Raw genomic sequence first — 9,416 nt, 5'->3', positions numbered from 1 at the left:
AAGAGGCCAAACCTGGCCCGCTGCCCGGTCCCACACCGCTGCCATCCCATTAGCCCATGAACCGCCGCCAAATAGCCTCATTAATTTTTCATCAAGGATAAAACCCGGCTCGGCGCAGATAAAACCCAGCTCTGCCGGCGGGAGGGGCACAGGGTCCCAGCCTGCATCCGCAGCCACGGGAAAAGCCACCAGCTCCGCAGAAGGTGCGCTCCAGGACTGGAGACGGGTTGCGCGGAGGATGGCTGGCGGCCGGGGACCGGCTCCGTGCGGCCGGGATGGCTGCGGCGGACCGGGGACTGGGACCGGGTCCGGGTCCGGGAGGGTGGTGGGTCATTCCTGGCTTCCACAGGCACGGTGGCTGGCACGGAGACTGGCGGCCTTGCTGGTTCTCCTGGCTCTGGTGGCTGCCGGCTGCGTCCTCCGTCGCCGAGCCTGCCCCACATCCCGCCGCCGACCCCTGCCCGCCCGCCGACGACCCTTGCCCGCTCCCAGTGCCGAAGCTCCGACGCTGGAGCCCGGGGATCCCGCCGCCGAGCCGGGACTGGAGCTGGATCTGCCACCGCTGCCCCGCTACGAGGAGGTGAAGCATCTGCCCACTTACGAGGAGGCTCAGGGCTGTCCCCGCCGTTCCCCCCCAAGGGATGGGCAAGGGGATGGGGGGGTCTGCGGCTGAACCCCCTCTCCCGCTGCGCACCCACGGATGGGGTGCCAGGGACCCCGGGGAGATGGGATGGTGGACGTCCCCGGAGGTCCCCCCCAGGAAGGATGCGAGGCCAGACACGGAGGTCTTTCGGAAGGACAGAACCACATTGCCTGGAGGGACATTGGGGACCCCCGGGGGAGAGGCTGTCCCCTGGGAATGTTGTCCACCGGGGTCCACAGCGGGACAGCTCACTGGATGGTGGGATGGCTCGCTGGACACCGGGCTCCGCAGAAGGGACGTGCAAGGTTCCCAGAGGGAATGTCACTGTGCCTGGGAAGCAGATGGCTGGTGTTACCAGTGGGAAAAGCCTGCGGGACACTGGGGCTCGCCCAAGGGACACACCGCAGTCCTGGAGGGACCTGCAGGCTGGGGAGCTCCTGGTGAAGAAGAGGGATAAGTCACCCGGGAGGAAGCCGACTTGGGGACGTCACCTCTGATACGATGCCATCACCACCAGTAGTGCCATGCTCTTCGTGGGGCGATGGAAAGAGCCGGTTGCAGTTCAGCGCAGCATCTCCAGCTCCTCGGGCACGTGCTGTGGGCTCGGGAACGCCGGGTTTGCTCATCCGTGGAAGCGGCTGGAGAGCGTGGGCAGGGTCTGCGCGGACACGGCAGGGGTAGGTGCAAGCGTGGGGGAAAGCAAGCTCAGGCTTTCCTCTTCGGCATCACGCAGCCGTTGTACGTTAAGGCTTGCCTTTGCCAGCAAGGTGACCTGAGTAAAACAACCTCCAAAGCTTGCTAATAAAATATTAGCACCTTCTGGTACCGTGGTTTTTTATTTCACTGAGGTGACCTGGGATCACTTTGGCTCTAAGGGAAATCAATGGCCCAATCCAGCACAGGCCACACCAGACCTCGGTGCCAACCGCTGCCAGGTCTCCTGCCCACAAACCTTCCGAAAAACCAGTTACCTCGCTCTATGGGTCCCAGCTAAAGGGCTCCCAACGACAGCGAGCGTGAGATACCCCTCCTCCCCTCGCAGGCAAGGTTGGTAAATAAACTTAGGTGTAAGAGAGCCGTTCCTCATGCTACAGAACCAGGGCTTTGGATATACGTCAAAGACAGATATGGACGTAGGTATCGATACGGGCATCTGAATTTTGAAATATTTCTTGCTGTGGCTTCTAAACATTTCTGTATCACAGCTAAAAATGCTAAGATAGAAGGTGTTCCCAGGTGCTGCATGAAATCCTCCTACCTAGTTGGTGGCAATCCTATTTTTACTGGAATTGAGATTAGGCCTTTTTTATACGCTGCAGGGGACAGAGACAGCCAGAAGAAGAGGAGGAGGAAGAGGAGGAGGAGGAGGACCTGAGATGGTTGTAACTCAGAGAAACCAGACCTGATCCTGCCACACTTTCTCGCCTGGAGCTTCTTAGGTTACGCCGACACGGGTCCTGGCGCAAAGACAGATCACGGCACTGGGAATAATGCCGAGTCTTCCTAACAAACAGGGTAAAACCCCCAAGGAACCCAAGCCTGCCTTTTTGTTTCTCCATCCCAGCCAGGAGGGGGTTATAAAACCTTCACTCCCGCAAAGTGCCCGCAGTGCCAATGTTGAAGGAACAGCAGAATTGGTGGGGAAAGATCGATTCCTTTAGAATTTGCTTGACTTTTTCAGTGAAAACACTGATTTCCCCTGCTGTACACAGTCTATTGTGAGTCAAAGTCCACCGACAAGGGGGGGGTGTCAGAATTTGCGGGTACTGCCAGCCTTCTGCATCCACAGCACCAAGGCAGGAGCAGTTTTGGGCGCGACAAGGGCAGCATGTTCTTGAACAAAATACGATGCGTAACAGGGTAATTCTGTATCTTAAATAGAAACACAGAAATGAAGGACTCAACCTAATGCTGTGTAACTTGGTCGCCAGCCCCGCACCTCCAAGGGAAGTTTGGAAGCTCCTGAGTGAGCCCAATGTATTTAGTGCCCCAAAATCCCAGGGCATCACTTTTGGAAGCACCAGCGAGGCAGAGAAAATGCTCTGTTACAAAATGTGCAATTTTAAATCTCAAAAGCCAGTGGACTGACTATATTACTTTTAAAAGACAAACATTTTTCTCACCCGGAGTTTAACGTATTAACTAATTTCTGCTGTCCAAGCGCTAACATCGACTAATACAACTTTTTAAAATGTCCCTCCCAATAGGAAATAATAGTGCATTTTTTAGTGTTCTCCTTTAATATTGCATTATTACTGTATTTGGTATCTGCCCTCCCTCCTTTCCCCAGCAAGGAGCAAGTGTTTGCGCAGGGACCAGGGAGAAGGAAAAACTCATTTACACACAGAAGGGACAAGGAAAACCCAGGGGCTGAGAGGGCCCATCTCTCCATGGCTCACCTCTGATAGTTCAACTCTTAACCAGCCTGAACAGAGAAAGCTTGGAAAAAACATGTGTTTTTGGTGGGAAATCCACTGCCAGACTATGCTTTGGGCAGATTCAGCTAAGAAAGGAACTCTGAGGAGTAAAACATAATTTTGAACAGGTAAATCAATAGCTTTTCCTCAACCTCTTTTTGCTCTGCCAAAATACTTGGATCTGGGAGAACATCCTTACAAAGAAAATATTATGTTTAAAATATGGCCCAGCTTGGTGCTATACCCTTACCAGGAGATGGCCAATGCAGTGGCTAAGAAGTCCAGTTGTTAATGAAGAATGTCTTAAATAGAAAGAAAAAGAAACCATTATCATCTTTGACCCACGGCACAGCAGTCCCTGTGGTCATGCCCAAGTGACAGGACACCAAAGGCTGAGCAAGACTCACCCCTATAGTAAATTACTCAAGGTCAAGCTTGAAGGAATTTATTTCATGGAGAGGTTTGAATTGCCTGTGCTAACGTCTGTCTGCAGAAGGTAGTCTGTCAAGGTGCAGGGTGCTTTTCACTAGAAAACTTTACATGAACAAGGCAAATAACAAACTCCAAGGAAGGGCAGAAGTCATCTCCGTCCTCACTGACATCTCATTTGAAGGAGTATCTAACTTAGTCCTAGATTGCCAACTGATCACTGCTTCATATATACGATTACCATGAGCTTCACCTGAGCTCTCCCCAGAGACTGGAACTGGTTGTGCACAAAGACCTCATAAAATATCTTTTTTTTTTTCCCCCTAGCTTCACTTGGGGTGGAACTGAGGATCTTTTACAGTCCATGGAGATGTAGATACGAGCCTTCTCTTTTACCTTTTTTGAAGGCATATCTGTTTAATCTCAAAGAAAACCTGAATGCTTATTTAGAACAGAGATTAGAATATTTCAAACCTGCAGGTTTCCAACTACCATAGCTATTTCTTTACATAAAGAAAAAAATTCTCGCAGACCCTTCATGAAAGACAAAGAATTAAACACGATATTCTTTGTACATCCATTTAATCCAATTGTTCTAGGCATATTCCCTAGTTCTGTGCAGAGAAAGAACGTATCCCTCTATTTCCCTGAAGATATCAGACCATCGTATTTTCATATGAAGCACTTGGTTCCCATTAGAAACATTTTACAGTAGGGTTAAGGCATGTGAATTAAAACTAACAGTTTGCATTTCAGTATTTGAAATTTTATAGCATGGGGCAACCCTTGACTGAATTGGATCAATAAAAATATACTTTGGAAATAGAGATTCTTACATATGATCAATTCACAAAAACTTTTCTTCTCCCCAACCTTTCCCCATACCCTACAGAGTAAAATATCAGTGCAGAGGATACATTAGTACGTCAAATTTTATGGGAAGGCAAGGAGATGATCCCAGGAGAAGACGATAGCCAGGCAATTGTGATAACTGGTGAACAGGTAATTGCTGTGCTCACTTTACATTAACATAAAGCTCAGTGCACAATCATCTGCTTATATTCCACCGATTGCATAAAACCACAAGTAATGCTATAGCTATTGCAATTCAAATCATATATATATATATATTTCAGACGAACAATTATAACACATTCAGATCAACAATTATATCACAACTGAATTTACGGAGTCATGAAATGTCAGCTGAGTTTGGAGCCACTGAATAAATATGACATGGGTATCTCTGATCTCACAAAAATAAAGAAATGGAAGTCTTGAAATTTCTATGTTGATTATCAATCCTGAAATATAAATAACAATAAATTGTCTTTTTTTTCCCCAATCTTTCCCCTATCTCTCGGTAATATCATCAAGAATTGCATTTGGTTTAGAAAGCTTCTAGCTTTTCCATTATTGGTTATTTATAACTTTGACTATTCTGAAGTGAATAAGGCAACTGAAAACAATACAACTTTAACAAGCCAAATTGGCTTCCCAGGACACCATGCTGTAATGTACATGAAATCTGCCCCTTTTGAGAGCAGCAGCGAACAGCTAAGTCCTGCTTGAGCTCTCTCGTGCTTACCAAGCAGATCTTCACATCTGCTTCTGCAGTGATTTTCATTACTTACATACACTCAGCTTTAAGTTTTCTGAGCAGACTAGTGAAAACCTGGTCCTGCGGGCACGCTCACAGCTCTTGGTGTGCACTTTTGCAACCAGGTGCAGCCAGCTGCAGGGTTGGTACTGGATAGGAAATCTGAAAATCCAGAACATACAAGCTTCCAGTCCAAAGGAAAAAGAGCAGGAAAACAGGAGGGAAAGGTTTAGTCTCCTACGCACAGTGAGTTACAGTTACCTCTGTGAGTCCAGCTGGATTATCCATGGTCCATGAAGGGCAGCACATGCATATGCCTTTGCCAGGTCTTGGCCACAGTGATCAGGGTTTTAACAGCCATTAGTGCCTATTTTCTCCATTTTTTCCTTCCATGGTTGCTGTAACTCTTTCTGAAATATTTTCTACCTTGCTTTTGTTTCTAGATATATCATAATTGACCCCAGATTCTTCTTTTTAATTGATCTTATTAATTTACAAAATAAAATAGAACTTATGCTCTCTTGTTGTTATTAAATGACAGTTGGCCTTGGGGGTTTTTATTGTAAATTCTTAGTTCTATGGACAAGCAAGATACAAGTGCAACTGGCTGATCTAATCCCCATAGTCATCAATATAAACCAGCCAATAATTGAAACAGAGTAAAATCATGCCACTTACCAATTTTGCACTTACACAGAACCTTCTATGTTCTATTTTGAACAGAAATGAATATGCAGATTGGTTAATTTATATGGAAACCCATGGATTAACATCTGGAACGAATGAAGGATGAGTCATAAGAGCTTTGGAAAAAACAATGAACAACCGAGCTCTTCACTGACCATCCACTGCAGATGTGTCTACCCCCAAAAAACACTAATTCCTGAAAGAGTAATCATTTGCAATGGTTTATTTGTCTAATGAGGCTTGCGTGCCCCAATCACTTAGTGAAAGCTCAAAGAGAAGACGTCTTCTAGTTTATTTACATTTTTAAGCAGCAGTGTCAGTGTTCTCCATCATGTGCATGCTTTTCTTCTTACTAGGCTGAGGGTAGCTCCATCACCAGGCAGATCACTCCGATTTCCAAGCAGTTTTCCCATTTTTCCACACCTCAATATTTTATTAAAGGTTTAAAGCAGGCAAAGAACCAGCAGGTACTGGTCCCTTGCAAATGAGAATTAGCTCTTCAACAGCTCTTTTTAGGCCTGAAGACAGCACAGATTATGTGGGAGAATCTTTAATGCCATATTTGCGAGTTGGTTGTATCATGGTTAAGCTGACTGATTAATCCTGTATGCTTCAAAAACTTGTAGCTGCAGGAAGGGCATCGTTCTGAGAAAATATGAGATTAATATCTTGCCAAAATGATGACTTCTATTTGATAAATGATGAAAATTCCCAGTTAATTTTTTCTTAAAAGTTAAACTGTAAAGGAATTTATCATTTCAGTGAAGGGGCCCAAACCAAACACAGTGGGCTTACATCACTTTTCAGGCAGATTTGCTGGATATGCCTGAAAAATCATGTCAAGGCTGGCACCAGCCCAGCGAGATACAGCTCTCAAATTGCTTTACTGCTTGAAAAGCAGTGTATTTCACAGCTTTGAGGCATTTGCCATTCCTAAGACTTACTCTGTCAGTGTAACACCAACGTTTTGGTTCTTTCTTTGCTTCTTTTGGAATCAGAAGTACCGACACATCATAATTCAACGGATAGCACTTCTTTTTTCTCCCCCTTTTACCATCAGTATTTCCATTCACTATTCAATAGAATCTACGTATTTTCTGAATAAATAGCAAAGACTAAGTCTCAGAGGATTGCAGGATGGTTTTGGTTATCTACAACAGTGAGTTTTACCTTTTAAGAGAACGCAGGTTGATAGGTTTGGATGAAATCCCACTGCAGCTCAAGGCAGACGCCGGGAAGTTTCCTCCCCAGCTGTGCTCGCTGCACACACAGCTCTCGCTGAACTCCTGGCTGTGAAACCTCCGTCAAATTCGGTCTGGGCGGTTTCTGTTAAACTCAATGTGAGCTGCACAGCTCCATCCTGTAGTCAGCCTTGCAGACCGATTCCTTGACATTTCAGTTGCCTTCACCAACTATCCCAGTTTCTAGCAGGGATGAGGATGGTCTCCTTCTAGCTGTCTGCATCAGTGGGAAGGGCTCAGCTAAGGAGACGGCTCGGTCCGTTTGCCGGCTTGCGTGGGCCTGCTGGATCACCATGGTCAAGTGACTTCATCTGTCATAAGAGAATAACAATACTGGCCGTCTTCATCAAGTGCCATGACATGTATTAATGTTTATTGGTTTGGGGTTTGAAAACCTTTAAAGTTGTAATTCGCCAGCCCTTCCGCTGTCTGACCGCATTATGTACATTAACTTCCTAGAATCCAAAAACCAGCTCTGCAACATCGCTAAATACATTACTCCCGTCTGCAGATGGAAGAAGAGAGGCAGAGAGAGGGCACGACAAAGCCACAAACAAGAGTCGAAGCCCCGAGTTCCTAACTCCCAGACACACTCGAACACCACCTCTTACCTCCTGTTACTTCTCGTCTCCCTCAAAGATGCTTCTGCGACGCAGCTTCTGGCCTCTAGTACGAATGGGATATACCCACGGTTCTCCCCTGCGCAGAATCTTCTAGAGATGAACGTTTGTTTTTCTGCAGTAAGAAGTGGGTCTACGTACGCTGTGAAATTAAATTTTCATGTCAGATGATTCAAAGCTTCATCCAGTTCCAAAGGATAAAATCTGACAGACAAATATGGATCTCGCAGTCTTATTGTCTTAAATACCAGAACACAAAAAGTATTTTTCCTTTTCCCTCTGAACTATTAAAAATATGCAAACCATAAAATATTTAAGCTAGAGGTAAAAATGAAGAATGTTTCTTTAACCATTTGCATTACCTGGAATAGTTGCATCCAAAATGATAGCTTAAACATGGTGTAAAGCAAGATTAAAGCAGTACATCCAAATTTTTATTTTTTTTTTTTCAAATCCAAGAGGATGTTCCTAAAACGCTCTTTTCACTGCGCTTCATTGCAACCACCATTAGCACCCATCAGTAACTTCTCTTAGAAACGTGTGGTGGCCGCTGTGCACCATAAACAGAAAACTGTCCACACGGAACAGACTGCAACCTCTGTCTGTCACCAAATGGATGATGGCCAACGCGTGAAGACTGGGATGTAAAAACATCTGTCCTCCAACGCAGGGTAGGGTACTGACTGACTTTAACAGATTATTTAGGTTTGTCCCCCATTACACTGCTAGAATGGGGAAGAAAAATTCTGCATATTTTTATGTCATTTCCAAGCCCACGTGCAAGGAGAGCCAATTGCAATGTTTGTAATGTTTGAAAGTTTAAAAGACAGAAGTGCTACCTAATGCACACAACATTTTTGGAGTATATTGCTTTCCTAATTCAGTTATAGCTTTTAAACACTCAGCTTAGCTTTTACCTCACTTAAAGACCCATTTTGCACATATCCATTTGAATCTCTCTTCTTACAACCAGAGAGAATCTACTGTGGTCAAGGTCAAATGAAGTATGATGAACTACAACACCCATCTGGCTATGACAAAATAGGGGTTATATTTGAATAACTGACCCATCACAACAGCAACTAAACCAATTAAATTTCAATCCTGTTAATCCCTACTTTTAAATAGGTTTACAATGTTTTAAATTAAACAGTCAATAGTTAAATAGGGCTGTATCTGTTTTAAAAATAGGTATTCTTAAATCATTGAAGAATCAGTATTCTTGCACTGGACAATAATGCAACCAGTAATTGATTAGCTGTTTCATTTACAGCTCTAGGTCGTTTTAAATCAGGGTTTGGACAAGGAGGTAATATGACACAAACATGACAAGTAGGGTGAAAGTACTTTTGATCTTACTTTGCACTTGCTAATACGCCAATCTTACCTGAACACATCAGAAAGGTCCCACTGAAGCAGATATGCAAGGTTTGCTGCAGCTTGTTATAAACATACTTGAAACATCCGTATCCTCCTGGTATTTTTTACTTAATAGATGTCATTAAATGAGCTATTGAAAACGACTGAAAGCAGGTACAGACAAATGCAATGCAGAAGTTTAAAAGCCTCAGACAAACCAGCACAAAATTATCTCGGACTGGACAGAGGGCACTTTTCTTGGAATTGCAATTGTGCTACATAAAAACCCTGCAACAGTCCCAGGTAAGCCATATAAGGATGTTTTCTTCTGAGAGTATTCTGAAATTTAGATTTCATACCCCAGGTCGGAATTGTACCAGGTTATCTGCATATTGGAACAGAACAACAGTGCTTTTCCAA

The sequence above is a fragment of the Accipiter gentilis genome, chromosome 6 (assembly GCF_929443795.1).
Source record: "Accipiter gentilis chromosome 6, bAccGen1.1, whole genome shotgun sequence".
NCBI lineage: Eukaryota > Metazoa > Chordata > Aves > Accipitriformes > Accipitridae > Astur > Astur gentilis.
Note: the sequence above shows the minus strand (reverse complement) of the source record.